The sequence below is a fragment of the Euprymna scolopes genome, chromosome 9, assembly GCF_053919585.1.
Source record: "Euprymna scolopes isolate OS-2025 chromosome 9, ASM5391958v1, whole genome shotgun sequence".
NCBI classification, from domain to species: Eukaryota; Metazoa; Mollusca; class Cephalopoda; order Sepiida; family Sepiolidae; genus Euprymna; species Euprymna scolopes.
In genome coordinates this window covers 62,732,348-62,755,475 of record NC_136490.1, presented here as the reverse complement: position 1 = coordinate 62,755,475, position 23,128 = coordinate 62,732,348, and the positions used below count along the sequence as shown (strand labels likewise).

Below are 23,128 nucleotides of genomic sequence, written 5' to 3'. Positions count from 1 at the left end.
TTTATACTGATTTTGCCATGACGTGTAAGTATGTAATAATGTTTTCACCAGAAATGTGTGGGTTTAAAAGATAATCATCCTTCATTCTTCTTAGCTCCTTTCATCAAGTGGCTTCATGCCTTGTCTGGAATGACTTTCAGAAAAATAAAAACAAAAGAAAATAGAAAAAGGTTGTTCTCATATCTCATGTTACATTGTCTCAAGGTTATTTTAATTCTAGGTAACACTTTTGAATTGAAAACCATGTTTAGTTTCAGAAAAGTTTCCATGGGTAGCTAATCTATACAAGTCCTGGGGATGAAAAAAGAGTTTTTGGTGGGTAGCTAATCTATACGAGTCCTGGGGATGAAAAAAGAGTTTTTGGTGGGTAGCTAATCTATACGAGTCCTGGGGATGAAAAAGAGTTTTTGGTGGGTAGCTAATCTATACAAGTCCTGGAGATGAAAAAGAGTTTTCGGTGGGCAGTTCTTAATTTTACAAAAACTGTAAAAATATCCATGAACATTTTGTTTTTCTTATGGCTGTAAACTTCCATTTTAAATATATATAAAACTAGCCTCGGTGCCCGGGTGTTTGGAGGTGTGTGTTGATCAAAAAAAAAAAAAATTGGTAGTAGGCAGGCAGGCTCAAACCTGTACCGCGAAAGAGGAAAAGAACATGAAAAAGAAAGCGTGACTTCTTTGCCGTTGTGTAAATCGGCAAATTGGAAGTGGCGAAGGTTTAAATTAAGGCTAGTCAATCGAAAAGAGGAGATAACTTTCGAAAATATTGTCGAGAAAATATTGTAGAAAAGTGGCCATTTGAGGATGAGGGAATTAATGTTTTTAGCCAATTTTTCGATATTTTCCGCCCGAAGGACTGAGCTTCAAAACGATACTGATCTTGTGAAAATCCGTCGCCTCTGTAGAAATTTTTGGGCAGACATACAGACATACATACATACATACATACACGCATTTAAACAGACAGGTGAGATTTATATAATAGATATTTCTTTTGGGGATATATGCCTTCTGAACTCATTATTGTGTTTTGTTTGCCTTAATGTTTATCGTTTTTCTCACATTTTATCATAAAACCTGCAAAACCTTTTCACTGAAAATATTTTTCTGAATCCGACTCATCCTCAAGATACTTCTCCTATTACTAAACACCCAAAAGTAAAACCCCAAAACTAGTGCAAAATACACCCCTAAATTGTCAGCATTATACAAAATATAAAATATAAATAAAAGCTGGCTTAAGAACATTTAGATTAGAAATAAAGAACGTATATATTAAGAAGATAAGAACGTATATATAAAGAATATGAAAATATAACAATAAACAATAAAAAATATATACAAAGAAGTAAGTATACATAAAGAGGAAGGTAAGTAAAAAAAGAAGAAAAAGTATATAAATAAATAATAATAAAAAATAGGGATCACTATAAAATAATGGAGATTATTAAAAAAGGAAAGAAAAGAAAGAAAGGAAAGGACAGAAAAGAAAAAAGAGATGGTAAAAAAACTAAGAAAGAGTGGACAAGAAATGGCTATATATCTTGTAATGCTAAGTGTTTATACTTGTACAGGTTTCTACTACTACTACTGCTACTGATTTTTAACGTTGATTTTTTGTTGGAATCCGTTTTCCACGATATCTTTCTATTAAAAATTCAGCGCTTCTACAGAATTATGACGAGATTTTCGGAAATCGTAAAACTGAATGTCACATGAAAACAATGGTATCTACGTATTGCTCGTATTTTTAAAATATCCAAAAATTATGAAAATCGATAAGGTAGAAAATTTTTTATCAAAGAAAATAAATAATAGAATTTGATGAAAACGATCGTAAAACACATGAGAGTTCAACAGGGAGGTAATTTTCCGTTCGAATTAAACAAAGATGGCGGCAATTTTTCATCTGCTAACATGACTAAAGTTGTTTTTTTAATAATTTAATAATATTCAGGTAATTTCGACTGCATAATTTAGAAGCTACCATTATAACTTATTAGAATTGACAAAAAAAAATCAGTTGAAACCATTGTTTTGTTTTTTTTATCCGAAAACTCCATTTATCGACTACAAAATCTTGTCCCAATAATGTAAAAGCACCAAAAATTCTTTCTAGAAGGATAGCAGGTACTTACAGGATGGATCACGTGAAGGTTGCCAACGTCTTCAAGCGCTAGCATTTCTATTGAATAAACTGGGTTCGAACCTGGCACACCAAGTTTTCAGCTTGCATCGTTAACCACTACGCCACTGTTACCTTTCTGCTACTGTTATTGTTATCTAGGTCATTCTTGAAAAATATGTCCACTTTTTAAAGATCTTCCTAAGCAGAATAATTGGCTTTTTTTTAAAAAAAAAAATCGAATTGAAATATATTTTCTTTTGTTAAGAGCATGTACCAGTGTTCTCTAAAGAACAATTGAAGTGAACGTCAGTTGTAAGAGATTATTTTTAAAAAAAGGATTGCATTTCGGCATTAAATTACACAAAAATTGTTGATATGCCATAAAACAAAAACAGTGAAACCAATCTTATGCAGCACAGATGAGTGCCTTATGCTTCATCACAATAAAACCACAAAGTACAATAAAATAGATTAAAAAGAAAAAAGAATTTAACAAAAAAAAAAAAAAATGAGGTAGAAATATATAAAGAAATCTGTGCTTGTTAAGATATCGTCGACAGATTTTTTTTTTTAAAATATGTTATTTCAAGCAAAAACAATATTACATAGTTTATTGTCATGCCAAAAATAGCAATATTTCCACAAATTACGAAAAATCATTGAGTAGAAATTTATTTCTAGTTACAAGTAATTTTTATGGAAAATTGGGTAAAATTGCATTTTTCTTAGATATATAAAGTAGACAGTAGGAGGCTACATACAAGGGACATAACTGCGAAATGAATGTTTCAGATTACTTGTGTCATGGCTGCAATATTCATTGTTTAAGCGATAGACATTTTTTTTAATAAAAACACAATAGCAGTTTTTCTACTCAATGAATTTTCGTACTTTTTACTTTTTACTTTTTATAGATATATTACTATTTTCGACATGACAATTAAGTACAAAATATTGTTTGTGCTTAAAACGATATATTTAAAAAATCGATTTGTCGACTGTAGCACCAAGAAGGGCATCTTTTATAGATTCCCGATTAACAACCAGAATTATAAGTGTCACTAGACCTTGCATCTTTCCTTTATGGCTGGCTACCCTTTACAAATGGGGTTCAGCTAACAGCAAGTGGGACATCTAAGGGAGGAGTTGGACCCTCAAGAGATAAAAAAAGCAGTTATTTTTGGGTTGGGAGTAGAGGGAATAGACATGTAAAGTCGTTTGTAGACAAGACTGGCAGATGCTATTTTTATGGCATCTTGTCCTGGCTCATATTTCATTTTGATAAGAATTTTTGTTTCAGTATGTTTAATTCTTCCTGTGAAACTTTGTTCCATTAATGGACGGAATTTTTAAAATGTTTATATTCAATCAACATCATCTTCTCATTGAAACGGCTATTTCTGTCAATGAAAGTGTGTGTGTGTGTGTGTGTGTGTACACCATATTTTTATATAAATATTTATTATTATTATTATTATTAGTAGTAGTAGTAGTAGTAGTAGTAGCAGTATAAGTAGTAGTACGAGTAGTAGCAGTATGAGTAGTAGTAGTAATAGTACATACAGACATTAGTGTTTCATGCTTATGCAATCTACAGTGTAAAAATGATAATTAACTGCTGGTTGAAGGATTTGAACTCAGGTGCAAAATCATCTTTGACTCTACAGCCTAAGATTAAACCCCAAAGCCAATTTGGTTTAATGGAGATTTTCTGCAAAATTTGAAAAATTCACAGTATTGCAAGAAAATATTAAAAAAATAATTAAGATTTATTAAAAAAAACAACAAAATAAAACAGAGTTAAAAAGCCAGGGTTAAATGGTCAGTGTAAAAACAGTGTGTTAAATAGACAGTTTTAAAACCTTGTTAAATACTGATTGTTAAATAATCAATGCTTAAACAGTGTGTTAAATAGTCAGTGTTAAACCAGTGTTAAATAGCCAGTGTTAAAACAGTTTTTAACTAGCTAGTGTTAAAATAGTGTTAATTAGCCAGTTTGGAATAAGTGTTAAATAACCAGTGTTGAAATATTGTTAACAAACTAGTGTTAAAATAGTGTTAATTAGCCAGTGTTTTAAATAGTTTTAAATAGGCAGTATTAAAGCAGTGTTAAATAGCCACTGCTAAAACGATGTAAATAGTGAGTGTTCCAACAGTGTTAAATACTCAGTTTGTCGGTAACAAAAGAACAAATCCAACACAGCTTTAAAAGAAAATATAAATCTTTATCTGCTTTTATACACATACAAAGTAAAAAGACTTTGTCACTAGACATATTCACGTTAAAAACTGATAGAGAGGGGACTTGAATGCCTACTGGGTAGAACTTAGATGCCTACTAGACATTATCCTCGAGTGTCTAAGGTTTCTCAGTACAAGAATTTGTCGGGTTTGGTTGGTTGTTTTGTTTTACGGTATATCAACCCTTTTCAGGTTATTTAATGCCGAATCTGGTGATTTTGAAGAACGATTTTTTAATATAGTATATTTGTTTTTTAAGTCGTATTCTATTTAACCCATAGTTGGGACCATAACAGGTACTACCACTCCGGGTCAGAGTGGACCTGGGAGCAATGGCAATTAAAGGGTGGCTCCACACTCCCTAAGGCCTGCAAGCTGGGGCTTCACCATCGGATATAGTTTAAGGTCATATCCAGGACTGGATTTGTTGGGACAACCTAGCATGAGGATACTGTCCCTAAAAGTAAACCCTGACTAAATATTCAAAATAATATAGTATTCGCAGCCCAAATAAGATCTCTTCACTATGGCCAACACACACTGGTTTTTATGAGGAATGATGCGCCTTCTCTAAGTGATGTTACCTCTGTTAACAGAATGAAGCCGCATACTCCACTAAACTAAATGAATTCTTGTCCTGGAATCCAGAGACTACAAGAAATCCATCAATCACGAATTCTATTCATAGTAAATTTACATTTACAGCAGATTTACTAAAACAAAGAATTAGTTAAAACTAAATAGATAAGTTTTTTTTTAAAGAAAAATACTGTATATATTGTCTTCAAGTATTTGTTTGGGTTCATCTCTTATTTCATTGTCCGTTTTTTTTTTTTTTTTTTTTTTTTTCAATCCATATAGTCTTATTAAATATACCTATACACAAACATCAGATATTAAATATACCTATATACACAAACATCGGAAGGTAATAGCAGAAAAGATTTAAATGTGCAGAAGGAGTGGTGGAAGTTGAAATGGACAATGGCCAGTTGTTCAGTGCACCATGACCGCGATCTCGCTAGCAAGAAGAAAATAAAGAAAGGAGAGGCACCGTGTGTAAATGTGAGACCAACAAAAGAAAGAGAGCCGTCTGAGTACAACAGAAAATTAAAGGATATTTAATCAAAGAAAAATAATAAGTACATTTCTAGGAAAGAAGCTGCTTACAATACACGGTGGTGGTGGTCGTCGTGGTGGTGCGACCAAGATCAGAAATGGAATCTTCACCAATGCAAGGCGGTTGCCATTTTGTGTGTTGTGCTCTTTTAGATACCTACACGAGGATCAGAATAAAGAGACATCATCATCATCATCATCATCATCTGTTTTAATGCGGCCGATTTAACACTGTATGACACTGGCTATTTAACGGTGCCTAAAACATTGTCTATTTAACACTGCCTGTTTAACATTTGAACACTGTTTTAACACTGCTTATTTAATACCATCATCTTGAGTCTAATGCCCGTTTTACATATACAGTTCTACATGTTAGACGGCTTTAAGAAATTGACTTCCAAAGTAACTTATCTCTGGCCAGGTATTTATTTATACCTCTTTCCCATTCTTCTCATGCTTTCCTTGGCCTTCCTCTGTGAATTGTACCTGCTGATATTTGCTTCTTACTCACTACAAGAAAATGTGATATAAGGTCTGACGGTGGGGAGAACCAAGCCAGCAACTCTAAAGGAAGAGTACTCTGCCCAATTAAAATTGCTTGGCCAGCTCTATCAGCATTCTCCAGCTAGCAATACACTAACTTCACCCCAAAGAAGGGAGGCAAGGTCTGAGAGGTTTAACTGAACCTGTCACATTGTTCTACGTCTACTAACCCAAGATGGCCATACTATTGAAATCTACTTTTCTGCACATATCTCTCTATACTGGCCAGATTTAATTTTCCTCTGGACTCATCAGAACCAAGCCTGTCTTTAAGATTTGCATTTCACATCCATTGTATAATTTTGATATCATTTCTCTTCACACGTCTATCCTCAACCCTCATTGGCCAGCTTTCACCTCTATACATCATCATACTGCATACAAATGTCTCATAGACTCTTTTTTTTGATGGTTAACAGTGGTAATGCTCTGCTGGTTAGTGCAGTGGCAATGCTCTGCTAGTTAGTGCAGTGAAATGGACTGGTATTTTTTTGGGGAGGGGGGGGGAAGACACAAAAGTTCACAGATAGAATTCGGCACTTTATTTCCTCCTCCTCACAATTATCTCTCTCAACTTCCAGCACGCGTCTGTCCCCCTCACCTCTGCCAATAGGGGTTTTAATGTAAAAACTGACTGCATTTCATTTGCATATGTGTGCGGTATGATCTTGTGCGATTCCACGAAACCACACCTTGTAAAGCCACAGCCGCCATCTTTAATCTCTCTCTTTCTCTCTCAGATCCCACGTGAAGGGAAGTCGTATAATAATAAATTAAGTATAATAATAAGTCGTGTAATAATAATTACATAGGTGCTTGCTTCTTTGACTATTACATTCAACTCTACAGTTAGTAATGACAGAAGTTCCTTGAATTTATTTTATCTAATTCTAACTTTTGTAATCACAGTAGCATTTGCTTCATTCTGTGTTCCATTTCTAGATAATAAAATCTGTTGCAATCTCAATAGCGACACCATTGGAATAAAAGGAAATTAATGAGAAACAGTCAGCTTTACATATTCTTACGAAACAGCAGTTACTATCACACAGGGAGACATGTTATCATTCAATACAAACAAATGATTTTTTACATTCAAATGAAAATAAAAATCTTTCACTAAGATCTGTAGCACAGCTTTTTCTAGTACATCGCTGTCAACCGTATGCCAAAATGTGACTCTAATCAACTGACTTTTCCTTAACATCCAATTCTAGACTTGATCCTATTTCAAGAATCGAATCTATAGCACCAGCAGGAACAGCGATACTTTGTGGTTTACTAGTTTAAATATCCTTAGTTTAGAAGCCCAAGGATAATTGGTGCAGGCATTCAATTTGCCTTCTGGCTTGCTCAATCAGAGGACATCTTTCTGGCGAGCTGAACACATGACAAAATTCATAAAAAGGAAACTGCGGAAACTCTCTATCTCTTCTGTTCCTGCTCTTGGACTGACAACATACTTCTCTCTTGGCGCACAGCAGAACTTGCCCGGACCTTTGGCCTTGGGTTGACGAGGAGACAAAGAATCCATCACAACATTAATGAACACACAGACACACAACATTTTACCCTTCTTTATCATGTGTGAAGTGTATGAACTTGCTCATTGAAATATATTCAACTATTCTCATTGAACTTTTTTCTAATATGAAAAACAACAAACATTGACTCTTATTAACAAATTTTAATGAAACATAATTTATATAATTGAGCGGGGAAGTTTTGATTAGGATTTTCAGATCTTTTCATAATCTCTAAACAATCGAACTCTGACCTCTATGATATCTCAGCTGAAGAATTCCCCCATTGTTTTACAAGTACTCTAAAATATTCACAAACATTCTGTTCTTTCTATTGCTCAAATTTTTAATTTTTAAACGTATATATATTTTCTGAATATACAACTTCTGAGTTCATTATTTTGCTTCTGTTTATCGTGTAACATCTCTCTCCTGTTCTCTCTTCCAAGGCTGGCTAACAAGGTTGTTGTAGACGAAATGTTGACACGAAAAATAAAAGTTTATTAAAAAAAAAAGCCTGCTGATTCTCTTGACATAACTGAACAAGAAAAAAGATAACAATCTCATCTAATTTCCGTCGTCTTTCAGGAAAATATAACAAATCTTTCCTTGATTTGACCAAATATTTAAACGTATAGAGAACTGAAGTAAGTTTTTACAATAAATATTCTGTGTTATATGTTTACTTCAATGGTGTACTAATTTCTCTGTACAAATCTTTGAAAAACAGCTATTCTTGGTATAAACCCCCAATTTGCTATGTCATATGTTAGAGAAGAAAATGCGTTATCACAAAATACAAATAAATAATTTTCTTGTTTCCAATAGGATCCATTTTTTTAAAAGATTAAAAAATGGTTACCTGTTCCTGAACTTCTATTTTTTTTTTTTAAATTTGAACAATAAGTATTAAACATCAACAAATATTACCCAAATTTCAATTTTATAAAGAACTTAGCGGGGGATACCCGGTGTTGCCCGGGTGTTTGGAGGTGTGTATATAGGAGTGGGGGAGGGGACCCTGTTTTAATATTATAAAAAAACATAATGTTATAAAAAATTGGAAAAATCAAAACAAAGCAAAACCGCGAACAAATGTAAAAAAAAAAAGGAAAAAAAAGGTGTAAAAGAGGAAAAAAGGTTTAGGTAGGAAGACAGGCTCGAACCCGAAGCTACGAGGATAAGGCGGAAAAAAATGCCTGACACGTTATCTCTACACTAAAGAGACACACAATTGAGAATGGATAAAATTAATCCTTTAAAAACACTTGCAGATGGTTGAAACTAACGTCAGCGTTTTCTAGGTCAAACATGACGTCATTTTCGTAGTAGCTGGAGGAGGCCGAGTTTAGGGTGAAGGAACACGCACACACACCCACACACACATTTTAGCTTTTATATTTATAGATGCCCCCCCCCCGACTTGGTTTAGCTAATATATGACGCGTAAAATTGAAAGAAATAAAAACAAAACGAACGTGAAATAATACCAAAGGAAAAAAAAGGAAAAAGAAAGAACCCCCCCCAAAAAAAAATTTACTGCATAAAATGCAAATCTGTTTATTTAAATCTAATTTTTTTTTTAAAATGGAAAATCAAAATTCAAAAAAATAAAACTTATCGTGTATAATGAAAATATGTTTATTAGATTTTATTTATTTATTTTTCTTTGTTTCAATGAAAAAGAAAAAAAATGAATAAATAAAACAAGAAAACTGACCGTGTTTTTTATTTTTTTTAATGTTGGTTTGTTTTGGTTTCTTTTTTTGTATTGTTTTCTTTGTTGTCGCTGTTAACCAATTTGAATGTCATCTGATTCCAATATCGATAGCGATAGCGTAGTAGTAATTGAGCTAATGAAACTCTCAGAAATGCAATATATAGAAATAAATAATGAATAAGTAACAAATCCGAAAATAGGAAGTCAGCTCTCCCCCCCAGTATCACGTATGAAATCAGTGCAAACATAATAGAAGTATACAGACAGTAAATAAAATATTAAAGTATACAGACAGTAAATAAAATATTAAAGCGACTAATCGGTGCAAGATTTGAAGAACACTGGTGGCTGACAGCTAAAGTTTCTTGTAAAAACTGGAATCCAATGTTAGTTCGTTTCGTTTAAGTAATCCTTCGAATCGCAAACCCCTCCACCAACCTACAAAAAGAGAAAAAATATAAAGGGAGAAAAAAAAGGGGAAAAAAAAGAAGAAGAAATTTATAAAATGGCAAAAGTAACCCACAAAATAACTGGAATGTAAAGTCGCGTTTCACCCAATGGAAAAAATGCCAATCCATATTTTTTAAGCAACTAAGAATTCAAACCGGTGTTCCTCGTATATTCCCCTGTGGACGTATCCGCAGTGGTGTTAAGTGATCACGAGCGGAGTATGAATCGAATAGAGAGAAAAGATTTTACAACTTCCATTGATTCTAACCGATTGTGGCAGTGAACTCTCACCGGAAAAATATAGAAATGTACGAATATCAAGGAACTGTAAGGGTAGTAGGCCTATAGTACACCTCAGATCCTGTACTGAAGTGTGGGGACATTACATTTGAATGCAATGTCGTGACTTTTAATCCTATTAAGGTCAAACTCATACGGTAAAAAATGAGTTCATTTTATTTATATAGAGAAGAAGAGAAGAGATAATGAATGCCTTATGTGTTTGACGTCTCAGGTTGTTTGGCCATGTACAGCATACCATCTCTTGCATCAACTCCATAACATGTCTGGTTATCCTAAGCAGTAGGGATCGTGGTAGATCTGGCTTGAGTATATGAGAAATGATTTGACTGTATTCAACATGACTGATGCATAATGCAATATGACTCAACCCTTTAGATCTGACAGCATGGAGAGTAGGTGTAAGATGTTGCCTGGTGCTGCCCATGCCAGAATCCAAAATATTCACGACATCTTAAATACCAAAACCGGATGATGATGATGATGATGATTGTTGAGGAGGAGGAGGAGGAGGAGGAGGAGCATCATTCATTCATTTCATATTGTTACCATTCGTTTCCTCGATATCTTTCCAGTTAGAATTCTTTCTATAAAGACATCAAGAGGGGACTATGTGAAGGTTGCCTGAAAGCAGGATGAACATGATTCAAACTTGGCACATCTAGGTGGTCACTCCGCGTCATCAGCCACTTACTTACTGTCACCTTCATGATGATGATGATGATCATCATCATCTTTAGGATCAGAAGCAACTGTATTTCTTCCAGCTCAGAACGTCACCAATTTCATCATATCTACTCCTAATTCTAATGAGTGGCCGTCATACTCCACTAATGAGTAACCACCATGTCATTATAGTAATAATTTGAAAGCTATGAACATTCAATTTGTAATTTCTCTTTTTAATTTTTATCTTAAATTATAACTGAATTCAAATGCAGAAGAAATGAAAATCGGTCTCCGACGTCTTCAAGGCAAACATTGTAATCATTAATTTCCATTTTTAATCCGTTCACAATCTCTGCCACTACTCATTTCATGCTGTGCCGTCAGTCCACTATCTCCTGCTGATTCTGTACCAATGATTCTTCTTCTTGATGTTTGAGCAATTGGAAATCCCGTCATTTTGTGCAACATTCATTAGATGAAAAGTGGCGGTGGTGACGTGAATAGTTTAGTTGTTTTGTTTTACGGCATATCAACATTTTTTGCGTTATTTAATGCGGAATCACTAATTTTGGAAAAAAAGGTTTCATGTTTCAAATTCTTTATATCTTCAAATATTTATTCATCGAGTTTGATTTAGTTGTTTTGTTTTACGGCATATATATTCTTTTCAGATTATTTAATACAATAAAAATATAAATAATATAATAAAAATCCACTAATTTTGGAAAAATTTTTAATACTTCGTATTGTTTTACGGCATATCAATTATTTTCAGATTATTTAATACTGAATCCACTAATTTTGGGGGAAAAAAATTTAATACTTCGTATTGTTTTACGGCATATCAATTTTTCAAGCAAACAAAACAAAACAAAACCCACAGATTTTTAGTAGTATATTTAAGTATCCCCCAGCCATGAAAGGAAATGGGTTTGACGCTTCGTACTGATGTCATGTCATCAATTTTATTCAATATTCACAGTGAAAATTACAAAGGAAGTAACAAATAACATTTAAAAAAAAAAAAAAAAAGAGACAATATAATGTATTTCAATAGAAAAGTAAACACAAGGAGGAAATGGAAAATTCGAAAACAAGGAAGTTATCATTATCGTGTGCCTCTTTTGCTAGCAGTAATTTGAATAAGGAAGGTGTGCTATTTGATCTATCCCCATTTCTGTTTTGAGCCGTAAAGCCACTAGTAAATAAGTACAGCACAAATTCATAAAAATGGTTAATTATCAAGTTCTCGAAACTATTCTAATAACTATTTATATTAAATATACAATAGAAACATGTAAGTAATAATAATAAAAAACACAACAATATATGATTTTTTTTTTAAAGTCCGTTTAGTAACAGTTACAGTATACTAAGTTCGTCTGTTAGATACTCCATGATTTGCAAAGTCATGGATCATCTAATTTAAGGATCATTTCTCCATTCTCTTTCTCTAATTTGACGTCATCTGTGACCGGTTCTTTCAATTCTCTTTTAATGGATAACATCATTCTTTAATGATGTCATCAATTTGTGACGTCATAATTTTGATGATAATGACGTCATCAAGTGCATAGGGACAAACAAACAAATATAAGATCTACACAGTTTGCATAATATATATATATATATATATATATATATATATATATATATATATGTAAAAATGTATAAAAAAAGAATACGAAAAGTATAACAGTTTATAACTTTTCTTGATTCGTTTTCTATTGGTGACGTGCAGGAATACAAAATATTATTATGAAAAACAAATTTTTAACTTTTTTTACACATACATAATTTTCGAACCATCCTTCAGTCTTCATCAGTGTAGTGAAAGTGATGCGCAAGCACAGGTGAAGAGGAGAAAAGACGAGCAAGGAGGAGAAGATATATACGGCATAATTGTGTTGACACACCGGTTCTCGTTAGATCACAGAAGTTAAGCAATGTTGAGCCTGGTTAGTACCAGATTGGTGACTATTTGGAAATTCTAGGCGCTGTGTATGTTCTCCACTTTTGTCCTGTACATACACTTCACTTGCCACTGGTATTTAACAATGTCGACTCAGGAGAGGTGTGGATGGAGATTGTGTACCTCCTGCCACAAAAATTTCATGAGCAGGCACCCCTTCATGGGTAGCCATAGTCTGTCAAAGACTGAAAGAGCCCCTAGAGAGAGAGAGAGAGAGAGAGAGAGAGAGAGAGAGAGAGAGAGAGATGGTTGTTGGTTGTTTTTGTTTTACGGCATATTAATCTTTTTCAGGTTATTTAATGCCGAATTCAAAGATTTTGAAGAAAATTTTTTTAATAGAATATATTTGTTGTTTTCAAGTCGGTTTCTATTTAACCCATAGTTGGGATCCTAACAGATACTAGTACTCCAGGTCAGAGTGGACCTGGGAGCAATGGTAATTAAAGGATGGCTCCACACTCCCCAAAGCCCACAAGCTGGGGGCTTCACCACTGGATATAGTTTAAGGTCATATCCAGGACGAGAGAGAGAGAGAGAGAGAGAGAGAGAGAGAAAACAAGAATTGTTGAATAGTTTAGAAATAATTTTGCATCAGAATTGGTTTCCCTAAAAAATTTCTCCTTTTCTCAACAGATGTTGAATGCTGCAATGTCTTCATCACACTCTTTATGGATTACTTGCACAGCATCATGGCTAGAAACTCATCTTGTATCACAATCCAAGGGAGCACTTCCCAATAAGGAGTATATGAAGAGAAAAGATAAACAGCATTTTCAGAAAACCAAAAGTTCTTCCGCTTCCACTTCCTTCTCCTTCACTACAACCACCAACAACAATCGTAACAATAACAGTAACACAAACAACCATAAAAAATAATTATAAAAAGAAATCATAACAACAATCATAACAACATTAAAAGTAACAATGACAACAACCATAAAAACAACTATAAAACCAACAACCGTAACAACAACTTTAACAACAACACCCATAACACCAACAATCGTAACAACAACAACAACAACAACCAGGATGATGATTATGATGATCATGATGGACACACACCAAATTGTGACTGTGGTTCGCACAATTTTCAAACTCTGCTTTTGGGTTGATTTCAAGAATGTTTAGCAGAACATCTTCCTTCACTCCTGTCGTGTTATCATATACTTTGCCACAACATTTACAGAAATGTTGTCTTCTTTCAATGTTTCCAGAATTTTATTAACCAAACTAATTGTGCCTTTCTTGTTGATTTAAAAACAAATCATAGAAACGCCTATTTTATTTCTAGTTTATTATTTTCACTAATAAGGTGGCATTTTGGAAAACAGATCTTTATGAGAAATATTTGGATTTTAAGTACTTCAAGGAGACTTCATCACATGCTTGAAAACAAAATTATGCCACATCAAGGTTTTGGAGCAGCATGCCAGTTTCAACCCTGATCTGGTCGGTTTTTGATGGGCATCCTCTTGATCTTTTCTGAATAAAATCTTTTTGATATCATTTCATGTGCTATTTATTATGCACAGATTTGTGTAGCTGCATAGGCATTGGGAACCTGCTGCTCATACATACCTGTCTCGTTTCCGCTAAGAGTTTAGTGAGCAAATTGATCAGTTCCTGTCACGATGCCAATCTAGTCAGACGTGTATTGCCTTACTCACTTTTTGCCATAACTCAACTAGAGGCGAGGCACAAATTCTTGTTTTAGACCAACAAACCTTGATTTGATTACATTCATATACACACCTGCTGAACCAACTTGCCTTATATTCTTGTGTTTCTGTGTTAATGAAGCTGTTAAATAAAGTTGATTTAGTTAAAAAGAGAAGCTGTATCAGACATAAAGACAGATTTATTTTCACTTGCGAAGAAATATCCCTGCTAGACAATTTGTTTACACACTTGCAAGACACATTGACTTTATCTGTCCCCTGGAGAACTACTTTAGCCCCATAGTAATTGTCTGTAATTTTGAGATGAGGTGTTTTCATTTATTGAGATTGTCCTCATCTTGGTTGTTATAGTCACAATGTTTCGGCCGTTTTGCCCTCCGGCCTTCAACAGGGGTTTTGTATCGAACTGGGGAACCGTTTGTTAGGAGTCTCTAACCCAACCCTTTATTATTATTATTACGGGGGTACTATGTTCGGACTCCAGCTAGGCTCTTGGACATAGTTGCTGATTCTCTGTTTGAATGAACTCAGCACCTTTGGGTAGCTGTAAACTTTGATACAACGTCTAGGACCACTCGGCCATAATTGCCTCGTAATAATAATAAAGGGTTGGGTTCGAGACTCCTAACAAACGGTTCCCCAGTTCGATACAAAACACCTGATGAAAGCCGGAGGGCAAAACGGCTGAAACGTTGTGACTATAACAACCAAGATGAGGAAGTCAGTCCAACAATCTCAATAAAATACTTTAGCCCCTTCGGGAATCATGATGAGTCAGCAGAGAGAATCCTGAAAACAACGAAGAAAGACACTCCCTTTATTTCCTCTGTCCACTGGACGCTCAAGCATCAGCTATCTCCACCTGAAGATAACTTTCTTGAGACTTCTGAGTCTCAAAAAACTTTCTAATTTTTCATTTTCTTGACTTTCTTCCATCCATACCGAACAGTATAGGTAATTAAATAAATCCCTTTGTTGTTTTTATAAAAAGGTTTTGTTGTCCCTTTTGTGCAATGGTTTTCAGTACATACTACTGATACTGTCCTGTACTAAAGCAGCACTTACTCTAGGTGGGTTGAACTAGCTTCCTCCAAAGGAGGAATTATCATGGGAGTATGAAATTCAGAAGCAGTCTCCAATCGCATGTATATGTCCATTAGGGGAGATAACGATGTTAAGGTTTTACAGCTCTTGCAGGGAAGTGTTGACGTTCTCTTATAGAACACCCTCTATTCCTAAATGGTTACTCTTCTGGTACTGACTATGCACAACTTTGCTTAACTTCAGTGATCCAATGAAACTCAACTAGATTGTCTTCTTAAATGAAGCTTTACATGTCTATACTTTACTACTTTTTAATCCAGCAATCTAACATCCCTTTTTGATGGGATTTATCTTCATCTCTGTTCTTCTCTATGCACACTATTCAGTTGCAGCAGATTATCAAGTTGAAGCTTGATTATCAAAACGCACTTCTACATTCATAACAGCTTGTGAAACTGTACATGCAAAAAGCTTAACTGAAATCCATTTGTTTGTGTATGGAGTATTGTTGCCACATCTTGGCTAATATACCAACCACCAGTCTCTCTCTCTTGAAGAGAGTGCAAAAAAAAAAAAATTCTAACTGAATACATTATGCACTGTCTACCAAACTACAGCCACTGTCTATCGCCTCAATGCAGCATCCTTGTACTTGTTTTACAAGTACTTCCATGGAATGTGCTCCAACGAACTTATTCCACTTGTACCCCACCCCTCAAAATAAATATCTCGGAAAAACCCGACTAGCAGCAAAATCCCACCTCTTCACTATAGACATCGCTAAACTTTTTACTCTGATAGCTTTTTCCTCAGACTACTGTCCTTCAGAATTTCCTTTCCATGCAGATATTTAAATTTAATATGAACGTAAATGAAGAGAAAAGATAAACAGCATTTTCAGACGTGTATTGCCTTACTCACCTTTTGCCATGGCTCAGCTAGAGACGAGGCACAAATTCTTGTTTGAAACCTCGATTTGATTACATTCATATACATGCCTGCTGAACCAACTTGCCTTATATTCTTGTGTTCCTGTGTTAATGAAGCTGTTAAATAAAGTTGATTTAGTTAATCTGGATACCCTTCCAATATGAATGTTTGCGAGCATCACACCTTTTGCCAACCTTCTGCTCACTTTTACCTTGTATATAAATATGTTGCTTTTGCAAAGCTCATTAAGAGTCTTTCAAAATAGTGATCGTGAAAACTAAGAACAGAAAGTATAAAGTGGACCTTGGGTTTACTTTTGTCAGCCTCATACCTCTCACTTCCCTTATTTTGTCCGTTAGTCATCACATTCCATAAAGAATACTTTAGACAAAGTGGGAAGAATTGCAGTTTTCTGATTCAAAATCTATCCTTCTAATACTTATCATTTGCTAGTTTTTGACCTTTTTTTTTAGCATCTTACATCAAGTGACTTTATGCCTTGTCTGGAGCGATTTCCATTAAAAAAAAACACATATGCCATTATAGATGTTGTTCCTCTCCACTTCAGTAAATTATCATATTGCTACCAACATCGCAAAGAACTTTCCTTTCTTTCCCTGTGTACCTAAAATCAAACGGATCTTCCATGAACATAGTTGCTTGCCAAGAACTCCTCATCTGTAGAACATGTTACCACTTCCCTACAGCGTACATCATGGTCGTTTTTATGTCTAATGGAGTCATCCTCTGAATTAATCAAGCATCGTTTTCATTCCTTTCTCAATAATAATAATAATAATAATAATAATAATAATAATAGAATTAATAATAATTTACAAATAATACAAAAACGTATAGGCCTTGTTTAGTGCCACACCAAATTGTCATGAAGAATCAAGTCGGATAGAAGCACTTGTACCTCCTTGACTTAAATACTCCCAACTAACCCAACAAGCAGCAAAGTCGCACCCTACACTGTAGAGATCCCTAGATGCCGGAAAGCCTTCTGCTCTTGTAGTTTCTTGCCTAAAATTGCTAGATTTTGGAATTCCCTGACTGTACTGACATGCAAAAGTTCAAGTGTAATGACAATCTTGCTGCTCAACTCCTTACACAGTGTCGCTGTAGCTTTAGTCTTAAAAAATAGCCCCTTACATCCGAGTAGCAGTGATTTTTCTTTTTCTTTTTTTTTTTTGTGGGGTGGTGGTGAAAATCAATAATAAAAAATAAAAGAAAACAAATAAAAATTATGCAGATTAGGATCAAACATGACCGTATTTATAAAATAATAATGTAATGAAGCTGCTTATAGAAATTTTTGAAAAATGTTTTGTTTGTTTTCTGTATTTTTGACATCTTACTCATCACTCTTATTCATTGAAGATAATATATATATATATATATATATATATATATATATATATATATATATATTTAAAATATAATTATCCACTGACACGTGTTTCGTCATCCATAACTCATCAGAGTGGCTGAATCTAGCGAGATTTGAAATCAGCACCTCGTGATAAGAAGCCTAATCATGCGGCTAACCTCGCAGGACTACTAAATGTATCACTTTTATGTAGATGTTTTTATTTGTTATTGTTAGCGATACTTTCTTGAATGAATTCAAGTATTTATACGAAAGTGCATTTTTACCTAAATGCGTGTTGGGAATAATTCTCCCTTTGACCAACCTGGTATCCCCTAAATGGGGAGCGACATATATATTATTTTTAAAATATGATTATCCACTGACACGTGTTTCATCATCCATAACTCATCAGAGTGGCTGAATCTAGCGAGATTCAAAATCGGCACACCTAAATCTCTACCACGCAGCTAACCTTGCAGGACTACTAAATGTATCACTTTTATGTAGATGTTTTTATTTGTTTTTGTTAGCGATATATATATATATATACATATATATATATATATATATATATATATATATATATATATATATATACTTGTACTTTTTTGTAGAAAAAGAAATCCCATACAGTGCTCTATTATTAGGGAAAAACCTTTCTCGAAATAAGAGCAATATATATATATATATATATATATATATATATATATATATATTTTTTTTGTATAATATATACAGGATCCTGTATATATTATACAAAATATATATATATATATATATATATATATATATATATATATATATATATAGTGTTTATCTGAGTGATGATGAAACGAATTGCGAAGAATTCTATCACTTTAATCTATATAATTATAAAATTCAGATCAGCTTGCTCGCTTGGGCGTTGAAACCGTGCATCCAGTTTGTGACTTCCACTTTCAAAAAATTTGTCTGTTTACCTATTTCATGGCCGCCCTGTCTTAAGTCCAATATTAAAAGCTATTGCTGCTATTCAAAGCATACACAAGGTCAACGATATTTTTTTATTTTAACTTATTTTAATATGTTTTCCTTACAAATAAACGTAATTTAACCCCACTGAGTTAAAAAAAAAAATTAATCAAAATATAAATATACAATATATAACTATAATCATATTTATAACAATATTTACTACTTTTAGTAGCATTTCTGTGGAGACTGACGATTTTTTTTTTCAGGCCTTACTTAAAAAATATTTTCTCTTCAAGGAGGTGGAGAGGTAGAAACTTGGTTTTAGAAGTGTTTTTAGTAAGACCGCCTTAATTTTAATTAGTGCTTGCAGTAGTGCTCTGGAGGCTTTTTGAGTTTTATTTTTTTCACTCATCATTAAAAAAAAAATGTTTTCTCACGACAATAAAAGACAATATAATCTCAAAATCACTTTTTGTTTTGAACATTTTTCATCTTTCCCTTTAAGGCCAACAGGTAGACTAGTAATGAATAAAGACACAGTCACTCGAATTTAATGTTCTATTGTTTATTTATAGATGCTTTAAAGTGAAAAATGAATATTTATTAAACTTAAATATTGAAAATTTAATTACAATATATTTATATATATATATATTTATTAAACTTAAATATTGAAAATTTAATTACAATATATATATATATATATATATAAAATAAAAATAATCTGCAATTTCCGTTTTGGTGTTTAAATATTCCTATCTATCAAATATATCACTCTATCTACACTTTCATATCCTGTATATATTTACTTATATTTTTACTATATGCATTTACTTACATACTTACGTGCTTTATCCGGAATTTGCAGATATCGCCCATTCTCTCCCCTTAAATTTTTTTTTTTAATAACTTCTGCTGATATTTTCTTAAATAATAACCTGTACCTTTCAGTTGACCTCTTTGTTTTGCCCTATATTTTTAGCGCCTTTTAACGTTGTCTTGTCTGGGTCATTTTGACATTTGCTTTTCTATTTTATATTTAATTCTATCTTTTTTTCTCTTCTTCTTCACTCATTTTTTTCTCTCTTCTTCTTCATCCATTTTTCTTAATTACACCTTGTCTCAGCAGCTGAGATAACACATATCATTTTTCTTTTAATAATATTATTTGAATTCTTTCCCCTTTTCTTTGTACTTATTTGTGAATTATTCCACGGATTTCGGCCTTTTGGATTATTTTGGACCATCTTCCTTGCATTTTACTTGTGCAAATGGAAATTTAACTAACTTTCTTGGATTTACATTTTTGGATTTTACCGTCATTCACCAGACTATACATTCACATGAAATCACCTTTTTCTTCACCCTATTCCCTATGCTTCACTTTTTGTTATCAAGTAAGATCTTTGACTTACTTGCAGTTTCATCAAATACTTTTGCATTCAAAATCCGATCTCGCATTTTGCTAATTTCTACCCTCTGATGAGAAGGAAAGTATTTCTTCGAAACTCTGCGGATTAAGGACTATCTACTTATTTAGTGTTTCCTTTTCAAATTAAATATGTTTTTAACTCTTTTTCAAAGTGTTTTTTAACATGTTTTATTAACTATTTGCTCTTATATATATATATATATATATATATATATATATATATATATATATATATATATATATATATGTATATATATATATATATATATATATATATATATATATTAGTGATGGGACGATTCCAATATTTTTCCCGATTCCGATACAATTACCGATTCCGATTCTTTATAAATCTCTAAATATTTACCTATAAAAGCGTTATTTTGTCCCGTTTATTGTAAAAAAAAAAAACATCTTAAATATGCATATATTTTCTCAAACGTAAAAACACACTTGTGAGGGGATGATCTAGAGATTTTAGTCTTACTGGAAATTTAAATCAATAAATATTATCTTATTATTACTACAAGCAGTGGAAGATGTTTCTTAAACCAAAATCAAATATAAAAGATAATTTAAGGAATCGGTTTTGGCATCGATAAATAGGCTTAAATTTTTCCGATCCTGATACTCTAAAAAGCTCCGATTTTTTCGATTCCGATTAATCATCCCAACGCTAATATATATATATATATATATATATATATATATAGTCATCCGCAGACTGTTTTGTTGTATCACAGCTCCTCAGTATAGTTAGGCCAGCACTCATCCCAAGCTAGAATCAAGCCAACAACTACTAAGTCAATAACCAATAGCATTAACCACCAGACCATGGGGACAGGCTCTAATAGTAATGATAACTACAATGTTTTTATATAAGCATTGACCGTCACTTCCGCAGTGCTCTATTTATTTATTTATAAAAAACTTGCATTATGATGAAGTAGTATCAGGAGATATCACTAACAATAGTGCTCAACCCAAGAGAGAGGCTTATAATGTCATCCACAGATTGTTTCGCCCAAGAGATGTGTTACAACACATCTCTTGGGTGTAGCTTGACTAGCACCCATCCCCAAGCTTGGGATCGAACCAACAACTAGCGAGTCAATAGTCTACCATTGAGGATCAGGCCACAGATATTTATATATTATCACAAATAAGTGTTTGCCACAAATATATTATCTATGTAACATTTAAGAAAGATGTTCTTTAAAGAGTAATTTTATAGCATTACTTATGTATGTATACTGAGAATCCACATTAATTCAATAAGAACAATGGCACACACACACACACATACATACACGCACACATATACTCTTAAAAGAATATCTTTCTTAAATAAGTTACATAGATAATATATATGTGTAGTATATATATATATATATATATATATATATAAATTTTCAAAAGAAGAGCTTAATATTTATTTATTCAAAACTATACAAGAGGTTAAAAAACATTGGTACCGTCGGTTTCAAGCCTAACATAAGGTGGACCAGTTAATGGTAAATAATGTTAGGCTCTCATCAGTCATATAATAATATAATATGGCTGATGACAGCCTAACATTATTTACCATTAACTGGTTCTCCTTATGTTAGGCTTGAAACCGACGGTACCAATGTTTTTCTGACCTTTTGTACAGTTTTAAATAATATGTGTGTGTGTGTGTGTGTGTGTGTGTGTGTGTGTGTGTGTGTGTGTGTGTATAAGAGAGGGAAAGAGAGTAGATGTATGTGAGTGAGTCACCAATTGCTGATAACTTATATTTCTTCATAGAAAAATAACCTGCAGTAAAAAAAAAATTGTCCTGTCTCAGAAGAAGATGAAGAAGCAGTCTGCTTCAGAATGATTTCTCCTGTTGCAGAGAATATCCAAGGTTGATAGGGAAAGTAGGTTGGAAATTAACCCATTAATGAGTGAGGCATCAAAAAGAAATCGCTACACTCAATCTTCAAAGACTTGGGAAATATATTCTATGTATAATACGCTTTGCATCTTGATGGAATATTTGATATATAAACTAGAAGAATACCCACCCCGGCATGGGAAAATTAATTTTGTGAACAGAACTGTTTTACACTACTTTTATAACCCTTTACAAATATTAAAACCAAAATACAATTATACTAAACCTTAATTCTAAAATACTTATTCCAATTTTTAATCAAAATCCATTACATGATTTTGATTTTAGAAAATGCTTAATATTTAAAGCTTAAGCTTAAGGAATCTTAAGAAGAAATTGAAATGAAGGGAATCTTGCTTGATTAATGATTTCTTAGACTCTGTCCAAGAGCAAGAGACTAGTGGTAGATGTACCGGCTCAGATGTGACAACAATACTCCATGCATGGACGAATAATTGTTTTAGAGAGATAGAGATATAGGATACTCTAAGGTGGAAGTAATTTTCTCGCATGATAGAGAGAACCCACCTTCTCTGCAGCAGCCCTAGCAATGTTCTCAATGAATTTGTTCCAACTCATGTTGTCTGTGAATGTTTGGCCAAAGAGTTTAAATGAAGAGCTTTCAGATAGTGTATTAGTAGTCATGACAATCAGTGGTTGAGAGGGTTTCTTGTAAATATTAAAGGAAAGAAGCTTGGACTTAGCAGCATTAAATATTACTATCTATTTACGTCCCCATTCCACTACAGACAGAAGGTCATTCTCTAAGGTTTCAGCCATTGCCTTGCTTGGATATGTGTACATTCGTTTTCCCCACATGTCTGTTATAGAACATGGTGTCATCAGCAAATAAATCCATCTTACAGACAATTTTATTAGGGAGGTCATTTATGAATATCAGGAATAATAAAGGTCCGGGCTAGTAGTAGAAACTGAAATTTGGTGGATATTTATTAAATGATGTCTAACACTCATTGTAACAATTTCAAAATTAATCGAAAATATCTGAACTTTTATAAAGGACTTCCACCCTCATTTCAAACCCTTTGCATACAACTAAATTAAACTACACAATCAATTACTAAATGGTTAATTGTCCTTTGACAGAGTCTGGCACAAAGAT

At 33.2% G+C, this 23,128-nt stretch overlaps 1 long non-coding RNA gene across 1 annotated transcript; it reads left to right on the top strand.

The window, feature by feature from the left end:
• The first annotated feature begins 12,336 nt into the window (after nt 1-12,336).
• On the top strand, nt 12,337-14,576 carry LOC145284989 (uncharacterized). The gene is made up of 2 exons (XR_013868922.1): nt 12,337-12,656; nt 13,304-14,576. It is a non-coding gene; the product is annotated as an uncharacterized LOC145284989 (long non-coding RNA).
• The last annotated feature ends 8,552 nt before the right edge of the window (nt 14,577-23,128 follow it).